General features: G+C 38.4%; 1 protein-coding gene across 1 annotated transcript in view; it reads left to right on the top strand.

Moving 5' to 3' along the window:
- itfg1 (integrin alpha FG-GAP repeat containing 1) overlaps nucleotides 1-14,581 on the top strand; it is a 224,802-nt gene that overhangs the window by 96,120 nt on the left and 114,101 nt on the right. The window lies entirely within an intron of this gene.

The raw sequence follows: 14,581 nt of genomic DNA, 5'->3' as shown, positions 1-14,581 counted from the left end.
TATGTATGTATGTATGTATGTATGTATGTATGTATGTATGTATGTATATACTTTTTTTGGGGTTTGTAAATTAAAAAAAAAACTGATGTCCAATGGACATTGTCATGTTTTTAATGCTGCAGTGCACTAAAGTGCAAAAAAGCTGTAGACAGGTTGCAAGCCTCATCTAGCTTGAATGTTAATTTTGGGTAACATCTACCATTCAACCCTTTTAATTTGAGCCAGAACGCTTTGACAGAAAGGAGAATGCAGAAATGACTCAGTCTGCAAGTGAAGGAACAACGAATGATTGAAAAAGAAGAGAGAATCAGACAGAAAAGGCAAGTTTATGCTGCTGCTGCTTGGAATGCCAACCCAAACGGAGTACCGGTATACACTGCAAAAAGCTCCATTTTGTACCACAAGTAGTACACAGCAACCATCGGGATCAAAACTGTTCTCATATATAATAGAATAGTGTATTACACAATATATAATAATAAAGATTTGATTTATTTTTGGCACTTTACACATCCACCTATCCATTCATTATCTGCCATTTGTCCTAATTTAAGTCGCAGAATGCTGGAGCCGATGGAAAGCCACTCTTTGTTCAAACTGGACCACAGAATAATACACAACAATGCTTAGCACACAACCACACATTAATCACAGAGTGCACATGTGTGACAGAATTCAAAAAAGCGTTCAATACAAAAACAACTGGACTTTATTTGTAACAGAAGACGTTTCGCTCCTCATCCGAGGAGCTTTCTCAATTCAAAGAGCAGTGAGTGAGAGTGTTCAGAGAGCATGTGTTCAAAGACTTATTTGCAGCAGTAACACACAAATAAATTATTTAAAAAATATTATTATTAAAAAATCGTACATTGTGATTTCCGGACTTTTTTTTTTAGATTATGTCTCTCACAGTGATGAAAATTTCAGACCCCTCCATAGTTTCTAAGTGAGAGAACTTGCAAAGTCGCAGGGTGTTCAAATAGTTATTTTCTTCACTGTATATATATATATATATATATATATATATATATATATATATATATATAGACACTAGTTGTTTTTTATTTAAAAAAATACACAATGGTTGTTTTAAACTACAAAAATTATAAATCACAAGTATATTACTGTACTTGATTTAGAATAAATGGATGTGACTGCTGATGTCTCTCTCTGGCTGCAGAATGTAAATCTGTACGGTGGGTTTCACTGAACTGCTGGGACCTGTGACACTAAAATGTAGTCAGGAAGGGATTTATATCTATTTAACTTGAGCTTAGTGTGGACAAACAGACATCTAAGTTGAGCTTGGTCCTTAACTTTAGGAAACATGGCACTTAAGTCGATCCTATAAAAATTTCTGCAGTGTGCTTCGGTCCACAAGTGTCATGAGCAACAAGAATAGGAGGTTTATATTTGTTGAAGGACTTGTGGGGATTATCTGTTCCACGTGCGGACAATAAGATAGCTGTATGGTCAAGGCTGTGGCTGTCTGTGCATACTGATTGCTGTGTGTAAGAGTGTGTGTGTGTTTTATGCTTCTTGTATGCAGCGTTGGTACAGTGTTGGCTAAGAGTTTCCAAAGACCTACAAACTGAAACTTCTAGCTGTTCTTGTGCTTTTGTGTCAGACGTAACTTCTGTCTTGCTGACTGCTATTGACCCAACTATAACATGTCTTGTCGTATGTTTAAGTTCATTCTACATAGATGTAGAAGGATGTAAACTTTCCAGTCATGCTTTATACTTCTGGGTGGTCACATTTAAAGTTTGGATTATTTGATGGTTCTAGGCAGTATCATCATTATTTTTAGTAATGTGCTCTTCTGGAAAGTCGAAGAATCTTTGAGGTTGTTCTTTGGATTTGCTGGAGCCTCTCTCCCAGTTTGGAGGTAACGACCCCCAAGTATTCCATGACCACTGAGGCTTTGACTTTCCACATCTATTTATCTCTATCTTGGATTTTTTTCAAGATTCTCATGTCTTCATTTTCCCTCTCACATTGACTGTGGCGATCTTCAGGATATATTTGGCACAGATGTTCCTGTGCACTGTTCCGATCACTTGGCTATGGTGTTTCATATACACTTTGCCTGTCTGCATCTTAGCATCTTAGATCCTGCCAGTTATGTGCTGGACTGGCTGAGATGCATCTTTGCACAACCCACATGTTGAGTCCTGTCTGGTGTTGTAGACCACCAGACAGGTGGTCTCTTGCTCCTGTGCTGCTAATTAATGCCTCTGTACTGACCTTCAGGCCAGTCCTCTCTAGGCACTGGTAAAATTTGTGTTTCTTGTCACTTTCCCAGTCTGCCAGTCTTGCATGTTATGCAGGGATTTATGCTCCCACGATGATCGCTTTCATTCTTTTTTTGCCACATTGTGTTCTTGCTGCCTAAGAGAAAGAGAAAAATTAAACGTAACTGTAACCTGGAACACCTTGTAAGAAGATCTGAAGCTGTCGACTTTGACCTTTCTGACGGATTTGAAACAACTGTTAAGTTCAATGCAAAAAAACAATACATGTTACTGTTTTTAGTATTTTACACCGTTTTATAATGTAGCATGGTTTTTAGTCCGCTTTATATCACTTATTTTATTTACTTTTCATTTTATATGCTTTTATATGATTGTTTTATTGTTGTCTGTACCTCATCTGTGGTTTTTGTTTATAACAGGTCTCTGTTGTAAATGAGTCCTCGTGACTCATTGAGACTAACCTGTATAAATAAAGGTTGAATGAATTAAGATACCGTATTTTCCGCCCTACCCGTCGCACCGTCCTATAAGTCACATCAGTCCAAATATGTCTAAAAAAGTGGAAAAATCCATAAATTTGTTGCTTCGCCATGTATGTCGCATCTATTATGCGTCACTGCTGACGCGTCACGTTTGTTACGCATCACCGCTGACAACCCGAAAATGTAGGCCGAATCCAGAAATGTGGGCCAGTGTTGTGCCAAAAATTGATGGGCTGCCAAATGGCGGCCGCAGGAGCATGCATAGGAGCATTTAACAAGAATTTAACAAGATTAACACTTAAAAACAATTATTTGTTTGCTCTAAATTATTGTGAAGGTGTTTCTCAGTCTAACTTTTGCTTAATAAATGCACTTTGAGGGTCAAATTAGCTGTATTTCAAAAGCCAATACGCAGAAGTAAACGCGTGCACGCGACGAGTCACTGTGCAAATTTAACAAGATAAACACCTAAAAAATAATTATTTGTTTGCTCAAAATTATAGTAAAAGTCTGTCTCAGTCTAACTTTTGCTTAATAAATGCACTTTAATGGTCAAATTAGCTGCATTTCACCAGGGCGGTGCAGCTGATTTGATGGTTGCGCCAAACAGCAAGCAGAACGAAGGTGGAAGACTATGGCAAGCCAATTGTGTCATTAATAGCTGGTGAAGATTCTCAGCCATCTAGGACATGGTAAATTCCAAAAAGTTCAAGACAAAAACAATAAAGTGTAATAAATAAAGTCCAGTTGTTTTTGCTTTAAACTTTTTTTAATTGTCATTATAGCCATGTTTACCTATTACATGATACAACAGCATGCCCTACTGCTACTACTGCTGCCATCTAGTGGTTGAAAATGGTACTGTTATTTTTTTTTTCCAGTCAGAATGAATGGAAACGGTCATATCTCAGCCAAAAATTGGTTTATAAATATGTTGAAAAAAATCCATAAATATGTCGCTTTGGCCTATAAGTTGCAGGGCATGCAAATTATGCAAAAAACGGCGAATTGTAGACCGAAAAATACAGTAGTCGAGAATTTAAAGGAAAATTTTTTGAAGACAAAATTATTCTGTTTCCCTAAATTTGTATCCACAAAAAGTGTTTTATATAGAGATGCTTTAAGCCTGTTGTTGTTCTTTTTTTTGTCTTATAGTAAAACCACAATGTATTACAAACGGATAAGTACTGGTTTTGCTTATTTCATGAAATATTTCTTGCAAATATAACCTCTTAAATATCATCGGCATTCTGCAGTCCCTCATTCACTGGGTCTTTGCTTTGTCTTTGATTTCCCACTACTAAAATTCTCTCAGCTAACCAAATATTTGCACCACCCATAACTGATCTATTTTAACTCCCACTTTCCCACTTGCTCCCTACCCCTGTTCCTCTTTGTCTCTCAATCCTCACTATATCTTCTCCGTTATCCACCCAATTAGTTATATATAGCCGCTTTTCAGATAAAAGTCCTGCCAGTCTGCTTCACCTCCCAGCAAAATGAATGCAGATTTAAGTGTTCATGGCAGATAAACAGAGGAAGAGAGAGTGTGAGATGAAAGTAATCTGCTGGAATCAATGGAACAATGAGCAGATGGAGCCAGCAGAAGAAAAACAGAGAAATGAAGGATTATTTAGTGGTGTTAGAGGTCTTTTTTTCCCTTTGGGGGAAAATTGTTTTGTTTGCTTTACCTTAGACATAAAAATGTGTTGTTGTTTTCATCACTATTACTCTACCATTGATAATACATCAAATTCACAGGTCAAATAAGAAGGGATGCCACCTTTCTAAATTGCCAACCAGCCAGTTTCCATTCCTTAGTTTTGCTGTTGTCCCCAACATCATCCTGTAAAAATTTCTAAGAAGCCCATTTAAACTACATAGTTCTAGATTTCCTTCTAATCACAAGTCCCCATTCATTTGGTTTATTTTAGAACCCATTTTTGTCAGAAACTAATATTATGAGTACTGACTCATTACTGTAGGTAGTCCTAAAGGAAGAGTCACTCTTCAACCGCCTGGAAAAAAAAGAGGAAAAAATAGCCATTGTCTACTTTTGCATTTTTGAGTATGTATAACCTGTAGGTCACGACCTACTGTTTCATGATCAGCATCAACTCATTCACCAAAATAAAACTGCAATGTATCAAGTGCTTGTCATTGTTCTTGTAAATGAGGAATGCTCTTGACTATGGAAAATGTGGATGTTCTATGTCCACATTTTTTAATGGTCTGTTTGATTTTCAGAGAAGATTGAAGTTGTGGAAGTATGTATATGTTTGTGCCATGTGTTCTTATTTTTACCTTTGTTTATTTTAAAAATCCTTTGGAAGACCAAAATAAATAGTTTCCTCTGGGTCCACATTAAATCCAGGTCACAGACCAAACTTTAACTCCCTCCTTTCACCTATCTTGTTGTACCCATCCCCACCCCACTGCCCTTCCATTCCCACCCAACACACACACACACAAACACACACACACACACACACACACACATATTTGCATGCTCAAATTGATGAACATCACAACAAAGAATACAAGGCTAGAGAAAGGCATTTGTGTGAATGTACTATGTTTGCAGAAACACAAGCATTTTGGGATGCCGGCGAGAAATGAAGCAGCATAATGCAAGAGACACTGACACAAATCGTAAAAGAAAAACAACATGAAAGTAGACTTTGTTTTCTACCTCCTTGCCTTTATTGCTTGTTTCTGTTCAAGAAGCTTTTCACAAGATGCCTTCTGATAAATTGTTTCTTCAGGTGTAGATGATGATGTTTGACACTGCAGATGTAGGAAGTGCTTAAAGTGGTGGCAGTAGGTGAATAGGAAGTGCATGTTTTGGCCCTTAGTCTTAAATAAAACCCATTGTAGATTCCAACACAGTTTGATATTTAGTCTGAACTGTTTTTATCCACAAAAGAGCTTGAACCATGATAATATATTCTTCACAAAGATGACTTCCTTTACTCCCCTCTCAAAGCAATGTTCCTCTCTATCAAGGATGTGCACATCTTAATCCCTGAAAGAGTAACCGCTGATCTGCAGATGAGTGTAGATCACAGATTCCTGGCCTGATGATGTTACTCTTCTCTGCTGGGTCATCCTTTTGGCCAGGGACTGTTTAGATTTCCCGATGTATAACTGATCACAGCCCCCTGTTTCAGCCTGCCTCAGCAATGCCAAACTATAACCTTCCAACATCAGCAGAGAGGAAAGGGACACACTTACCACACTCAGTAAGGATAAGAACATCCTCCCTGCAGACAAAGGAAGGTGCACAGTTATTTTCAACCAAAAAATATCATGAGAAAGTTATGACCCTCCTTAGTGACTTAACTACTTATGAGCCTCTGAAATAAGATCAAGGAAGTGGTTGCAAGACAAAGTTGATTAAGTGCCTGAAACATTTGGAGTAGGGATGCACCGATCCACATTTTGTAACTTCCGAAACGTAAATCTGGATATCGGTCGATGCTGATCCAGTTCCAATATCATCATTATTGATTTTATATGAGACTATAATAATCTCCTCTCTACAGGCAAGTACAATTTGTACAAATATACGCATGTCCAAAAAGGCAACATGAGGTAAGTTTTATTAATGTTGGATATGTTTCAAAGTTAGAATTAAATCCTGCTAACACAAAACATGTTTTTTTTATTATTATTCCTAGCTTTAAAGTGGATATTAAAGTGATTAGATGGCTTTAAACATCTGCTAAATTCATGGCATAAACTACACAAACATGTTTCTGTTTTTAGTATTTTAAATTGCTTTATAATGTAGCTGTTTTTGTTTCGTTTTTTTTAAATATATATTTTATTGTAATTTTCAATTTATATGCTTTTTTATGATTGTCTACTGTTGTACTGATAAATATCTCCTGGAGGGTAAACTATATCTTGGCTGCAAGTATCAAGCTGTGAAATTCTTCGTTTTTTACAACTGATAGCGGTTGGTCATTAATTGTGATGAAGTTTAGCAACTTCACGATAAACATTCGAGCTCCGGGGCTTCAGCAGTGTGTTACTTTTGTTCAGTCCAGAGAAGGCAGTCTGATTTCGGTCAACCACGCTCAGTCTGCCCCTCCTCCGGCACGGACAGACTGAGCGTGGCTGACCAAAATCAGACTGCCTTCTCCGGACTGAACAAAAATAACTGACTGCTGAAACCCCGGAGCTCGAATGTCCATCGTAAAACTAACTTTTTTGCGGTTTAATGTGGTGCTATGGCTCTGCAGACATTGCACGTTGCTATCTTGTTTTATGGTGTTTCTAGTATAAAATATTTTCACACAGCGACCATGTTTCGATGAAAAGTTGGTTAGCCGTTAGCCAAGGTGCTACTGCACGTTGTAGCTGGCTGCAAACTATGAAATGGATTTCCTGAATGCGATGCGGGTCTTATTACTCTGGGTTCATGAGACACACCTCCTTTCAGGAAATCCATTCCAGAGTTTGAAGCCAACGTGCAGCACAACCACAGACATCCATCATGGATTGGAAATATCGGCAGGTTGGATTGGAAAAATCCGATACGTAAATTATGCTGGTATCGGAACCCGATTTTGATACTAGATCAGATCGGCCCCATCCCTAATTTGGAGCAGGAAAGGCTATTGACCGTAGTCTGTACCATAGGCTGTACCCAGAGGAGGCCACCCCTAGTCAGTATGGTTTACCCAAAATTTACAAACAAGATGTACCACTAAGACCGATTGTTAGCATGATTAACTCTATCACTTATAATGTTTCCAATTATCTGGCATCTGTACTCATCCCTTTAGTTGGTAGCTCAGAACATCACATACAGAACACCAGGGACTTTGGGGATAAGGTGAGGGTTGCCATCAATGTAGACTGATGTAACACTGGTCTCGCTTGATGTCACATCCTCACATCAATCTTTACGTGCATTCCTGTTGATGAATCAGGGGAGTTGCTCTGTTTAAGGTTAAAATTAGACATCAATCTTAGCAGTAGGACCACACTTTCCACAGCGCAACTGTGCCAACTCTTGAAACTGTGCAATGGGGCCCACAGTTTATCCTATTGTTGCCAACTTTTCATGGAGGAGGTAGAAAAACACCCTTGGCATCCTTTTTCAGGGACACCACCGAGTCATTGGTTCAGGTATGTTGATGACACCTGGGTTAAAATTCAATCTCAGGAAGTCCAACATTTCACTGATCACATCATCTCTGTGGATAAATATAAAAAGTTCACACGAGAAGATGTAAAAGATGGCAGCTATTGAAAGCCCCCAGGGGGCATTTTGGGGATGAGGTGTGCTGCCCAGAGACACCACGCGGTATGCAGTGACCGGGGATTGAACCTGGGACTTTCGGGTCCCAAGCCGGCTGCTCTGCTTCTACACCATCTCGGCCCCCATAACAATCAACTGCTAGGCTGGTGGTCCTCCCTTGCATGTGAACAAATAGTTTTGGCTGTCCCCAGCAAACTGTTTGATCCACTATGAGAACATGCTGTAACTCCTCAGATTAAGGTCGTTTTCACACCTGATAGTCTGGTAGATTTGGTTCGACTGGGGACCAAAATTCAGAATATTTGTTTACATTTCCAACTTGTGGGGTTTGCATTCACACTGCACTGAGTCACTCGAGCCAATGTGTTCCTCCCCCTCGCCTGTGGCGACGCTGCACCAAAAACTACTGAAGAAAACTACACGAAAACCTCTGAAGAAGACACTGAGCCCAACTTACTTTTGGAAATAAAAACAAAAATGGAGTGGTGTCAATTTTTTGCAGTTTTAGGATTTCTGTTTTGTCTGTGGCACATGTGCCAAACAAACGTTTTTCAACAATGGACTCAGCATGAGTGGAAGATGAGGCAGAAGACCATGGAGAATGTTGTTTTTTCACACAAGGCGGCTGACGGCTCCATATGAGGTTTGAGAAATGCACGTTTGTTTTGGTTGTATTTACACAGAATGCCCTGCGCTGTAGTCCACTTACTGCTTTTAGAGCAGTCTCCAGTCGACTTGCATTCACAATGCATTCAAACTGTGCCAGAGTTCACTTTAACTGAACTGAGACTTAGGTATTTAGGCAGACCAAAGTTTGCTTTTTTTGGTCCGTATCAGAGTTCGATTGCGCATTCACACATCCCCAAACCAACCCGAATTTCTAGACAAACATACTAGAGTTTGATTAAAGCGGACTAAACAGGGCTGGTGTGAATGCGCCCTAAAGAAGTATTTCTGGATAAAAGACAAAGCGTTTCAACAAAGAAGAATCCGTTCAGAGGACCTGACTCAACTTTGTTAGATTTATCTACCTGGATTATTGGGCAACCATCATTACATGAAAATGAAAACTTGATTTTAATTTGTTTGTTTTCTTTATTCCATAAGAAAGACAGATCATATTCTATAAAAGAAATATCAACCTCAAATCTTCCCTGTCTTTAGCTACATTAGTGTATTTTATCTATAGCTAACATATAATTATGAAAATGTTGATTCTGAGCAGTACTTTTCTATGCATGTTATATAATACTCTGCTTAGATCTGAACAATAAAACCGTTTGACATCTATCGAAGGTTCAGATGGGTTTAGATTCAACATATGACATATGTTTAATGAAAAATCTCCCACCTGCTGTTGCAATGTTTGTTTAGGTACAACAAACATCCCTTTTTTCTAGGAATAACATCAATTACAGTTCACAGTTAAACTCTTTGTGTGTGGGTCTGTATATGCGTAATGTAAGGGTTGTATGTGTCAGCCATCATCCCTCACAGAATAAGATTACCCTCAGCTGTAATCAGGTTTTTTTTCCTTTTCACTATATTACGCTGTGTGCCGATTAAAGAACAGCTTTAAAATCTGATCTGCCTCAAGCAGCTAAGATATAATTACATGTGTGTGTATGTGTCCTATGTACACACTAGCTTGTGGTTCTTGAGGAATTGAAAATAACAGCCAGATCACCATCGAGGCAGCTTCAGAGACTTTCCCTGACCTACAGTTATCTTTCACTAAAATCTGTAATTTCACCAGATGAGCAGTAGTCAGATTAGACCATTAGATTACATCAAGGCATAGCTTCACTGCTACATACTCGGCCTCTATATATTAGTCTATTGCTCTTTATTTCTTAGTGCATGTTTCTGTGAATTTTCTCACTCAAGCTGAAATCTTTTTTAGAGTATATATTCAGCTTTTTTTATTTTTATTTCTATCACTACCCACTCCCACACACACACACCTTTTTTGTGCTGCCTTTAAAATTAATGTTTCTTTTTATCACGTTATTGCTTATTCTTGAATCTGATAGATTTTGTTTTCAAGTGCTTATTTTCTGATGGAGTCCTTGACCGTTGCTTTGCTTTCTTTCATTTAACTGAATGTTATACAACATTTTTTATTTTTTTTGTCAAAAGTGGTGGAAAGAAAATGATGCCCTAACACTGTTACTTAGTATAATGTTATAAGCTTAAAACCATTGCTACAGAAACATATGGTTTATTTTTGCACTAACTTTTCAACTATAATTACTCTTCACTTCTTACTATTATCTCAACATTTACAGAAGATTAAAAAAATTTCCACCAAGCAATAAAATGGGTGTACAGTCATCCCTCTCTTTTTCGCGATTCACTTATTGCGGCTTCACGTTATAGCATTTTTATTATATATATATATATATATATATAATTCTGTATTGTAGAGTTTTAATTATATCATGGGATTTTGTGGTACATACTGTGAGCCACTACCGTTTGCACAAGAGAAGGAGGAAGCCACCTCTCATTTCCCCTGCCCTGTTCGTGCGCTCTCTTGCTACATTGCGTTCACGGTCACATCACGCCACTCTCAGCGTCTGTTTGTACATTTCAGAGATCAGTTTCAAGGACTTCCTCTGTCTGCTCAGTGCCTGTCACACTGGCTGTTTGAGGGTGTTTCACAGGTGTATATTTCCTCTGGATCTCAGCCTCCAGAGGGTCTCAGAGCTCACTTCACCATAGAAATCTCATCCTCCACGGCTCTGCGTGGAGGAGTGTCAGTGCAGGACATTTGTACAGCAGCTTCTTGGGCTTCTCCATGCTCGTTCTTTTGTTTTTATCTGCATGATGTTTCCAGCTTCTCCCTGACTCGCTCTGTCCTCAGAGTTTTGTCAGAGTGATGATGCAGATGTTTTCGTGCGCTCTCCATCCTGCCTGTTCTCACACCAGCAGGGTTTGACATTTCAGCTTTAAGTCTGATTTAGAAATTATTTCCCTCTGCTACTCAGGGCGTCTCAGGCGCACAGATTCAGTTGCACGTAATTACGCATGACTAGTTCTCAATACGGATAGTTTCAAAGAGTGTAAGTAGATATCCTTGTGACTGTTGTACTGAACAGACCCAGTGAGGCATAGATCCTGCTTTGCCTTTAACCCGCTAGCAATAGCCTTAAAGGGCGAAGCCTATATAAAATAGAACATTGGGTACATACTGTAACCCCAGATTATGAGTATAGGTGCAGCCCTTTAAGATCTGGGCCTCACTCGCTCCTAAATGGCCCAAGAAAAATGCTATTTGGGAGTCGATAACAACATAAACATGTGTCTCAGCACAATTTATACAGGCTGGGGTGGGGCCCACACAGCAGGTGGACGTGGACAAGAGTTTTCAATGCGGTGCTGCACGCAAAGGGTAAACGTAAGAGTGGGAAAGGTTTTTGGGCGTGTGGGAATGGTTTATAAAGCCTTAAAATAGATATAAATAATTTTAAAAATATATAATGCTGCAACTTTGCGGATTTTCACTTATTACAGGGGTCTCTGGAATGTAACCCTTGTGATATGTGAGGGATCACTGTAGTACTGTTATGCCAGGTTATTTCTGTATCTTGGGCTCCTCATAATCAAATAAAAAGACAAGTTTTTGACTTTAAATTTTATTTTAACTGATAACTGTCACATGGGCTATAAGGTAGATCATTTTGTGTTATTGTTTATCACCACTCACATGTCCTTTGCTACTTTTTTTAGGGAACATCAGGGAAGTTGTTATGTCTGTAAGGAGGCAGTTCAAGCAAAATTCTTAAAATTTTCTTCCTTACAGATTTATACTTGTACTTTACATCTGGGCACAGAAGAGCAGTGAGCTTTGTCACTTCCCTTGGTCCTTTTCTCTCTTCCTCACTGCACACATCAAAACCATAATGTTTCAATGAATGCCATCAGGGATACTTTCTTTACGCAACCGCTGCCATTCGGCATAAAGATAATAGCCCCATCTTTGCTCACCCATTTACTTTAAAACTAATTAAATCCTCCCTGGTAAGGCTTTAGAGCCCTCTGAGGGATTGAATGAGAGGCTCTGTGTATGTTTGCCAGACGGAGACAGAAGGGGAGAATGTGTTTGTTTTGCCAAGTGTGCAAGACAGATTGTAAAGTCCAGGGGAAGATGCTGCATAAAAGCAAGAAGACTGAGGTAAATGAAAATCTCACCTCTGAGGTTACACTCAGTCATCCATCTGTTGTGATGTTTGGAACCATCACTCATCACATGTCTTGGGTGGGGACTACTGCCTTCCACTGTCATTTTTAGAGTTGTTTTGAACCTGCAAGAAGCCTGTTAGCAAATAACTGTAGCCAAAGGATTGTTTCCATAACATATTAAGTGATGTCATAATTATTCCCTTCTGGTGAATTGAGCCCACCTTTTTTTTCTACCATTGCCAATCTCTTTGTGCATTGCAAACATTGCTACTGAAAGGAAGCTGTTTAGGACTCTTTAGGAAGCCCTATTTAATGATAAATCAGAGAAGGAAAATGATGCCTCTTATTAATCTCAAAACCTACACGTGAAAACTATGGAAGTCTATTTCATTTGAGCAAACAGCCATGCAAAAGAATATGCTTCAAAATAAGGTGCTTACATGAGATACAAGCCTACTAAACAGTCTTTTATTCTCCAACAGACTTTTTGTATATGGTCGTTTGACTCACCTGTAAACAGCCTCTCACAGGAGTCCTCAACAGACTTATTAGCTTATCAGATTGCCTTTTTAGGCTTAGGATAATGGGACAAAGGTTTAAGTCCTTCTCCTTTAATTTAGTAATAGAAAATGCACATCAGACATAGTTTTATTAACTTGCAACACCAAAGTCCATGTTCAATAATCCAGGTATAAAATCCAACAATGTTCAGTTAGGTCATCTGGATGGTTTATTTTGGGAAACGGTTTCTTTTGGATGTCTCAGCACAAAAAAATAAACCATTCAGATGACCTGACTAAACATTGTTGGATCAACTATGCAACAAATTGACTATGCTGCATAGCATCATCAGTTTTTTTTTGTTTGTTTTTTTGTTTAAACCTATGTTACACTTGGCAAACTGTTACTCAGCTGCTGCTCATCCATATATATGCTGAGAAACTTCTTCAGTTTTATATTTCTTAGTCAACTTTACTTTCCTCTTTCAGTGCTTATTTGGAGTCTTCATTAATAATAACTTATAAAGAAGAAAATCTGCACTTTGTCAAGCTCAAATAAAGCACATATTTAATTTCTACGGGCTTTTTAAGGTCCCATCAGCCCATACAAACTATAAAATTTCCTGTGAAATAACAAACAAACAAGCAATTGCACATTTAAGTTTGTATCATGCAACAAGAAAGTATGATGGTGAAGATTCATTCGCCTTATAATCTAGCTGTTTTTGTTACTATTTTTTGCCATATTATTTGTCAAATAAATAAATAAATAAATCTCTGCCTTTTTATAACTGTCTATTGTTGTAGCTGTTGCCCACTGTGTTCATCATACTTTATTGAAATCAGGTCTCTCTTGTAAATGCGTCCTCAAGGCTCAATAGGATTAACCTGTCTAAATAAAGGTTGAATGAAAAATTCATTGGCCATGATGCATACTCACAGGTGTCTTGTCTTTCTGGTGGTCATCTTTCCCTTGATTACTATCTCTAGCCCCAATGTGGAAATGAACCTAGAAGGACAATATCCATTAGCCAAGGGAGGCCTATGTCCATACCCCCCCCCCCCCCCCCACACACACACACACACAAAAAGCAGGCATCTGAGTACATCTACTGATGCTTGTCCAATCTGTCTGTCTCTGAAATCTCTGTACAATGGTCTTCCTCTGCCGTATTAATCGACTGAGCACTCCACATCTTGGTACCTTTAAGTTCCCCAAACTTGATTCTAGTACGAGACTATTCCTTTTTATTTAATGTCTAAACAGTTATTTATTCCTGTAGTCTTCTCACACAGTTTAAGGCCTAAAGTGTTGCTTGAAAGTTTGTGAACCCTTTAGAATTGTCTAGATTTCTTGGTAAATATGACCTAAAACATCATCAGATTTTCACACAAGTCCAAGTAGATAAAGAGAACCCAGTTAAACAAATAAGTTAAAAAGCATTATATTTTGTCATTTATTTATTGAAGAAAATTAACCAATTTTACATATTTGTTAGTGCCAAAAGTATGAGAACCTTTACTTTCTGTAGCTGGTGTGATTCCCCTGTGCAGCAATAAATGCAACTAAACGTTTCCACTGGAAACGTTTAGTTGCTGATCAATAGTTACTGGAAACTTTCCAGTAACTATTGATCAGTCCTACACACCGGCTTGGAGGAATTTTAGCCCATTCATCCATACAGAACAGCTTCAACTCTGAGATGTGGATGAGTTTCCTCACATTAACTGCTCACTTCAGGTCCTTCCACTAAATTTCAACTGAATTAAGTTCAGAACATGAACTTTCTTCTTCTTGAAACATTCTTTTGTAGAACTACTTGTGTGCTTAGTGTCATTGTCTTGCTGCATGATCCACTTTTCTTGAGATTCAGTTCATGGACAGAT

This window comes from Nematolebias whitei, chromosome 2 (genome assembly GCF_014905685.2).
Source record: "Nematolebias whitei isolate Nwh7 chromosome 2, NemWhi1, whole genome shotgun sequence".
In the NCBI taxonomy this organism is placed as follows: Eukaryota; Metazoa; Chordata; class Actinopteri; order Cyprinodontiformes; family Rivulidae; genus Nematolebias; species Nematolebias whitei.
Note: the sequence above shows the minus strand (reverse complement) of the source record. Positions and strands in the feature narration are given on the sequence as shown.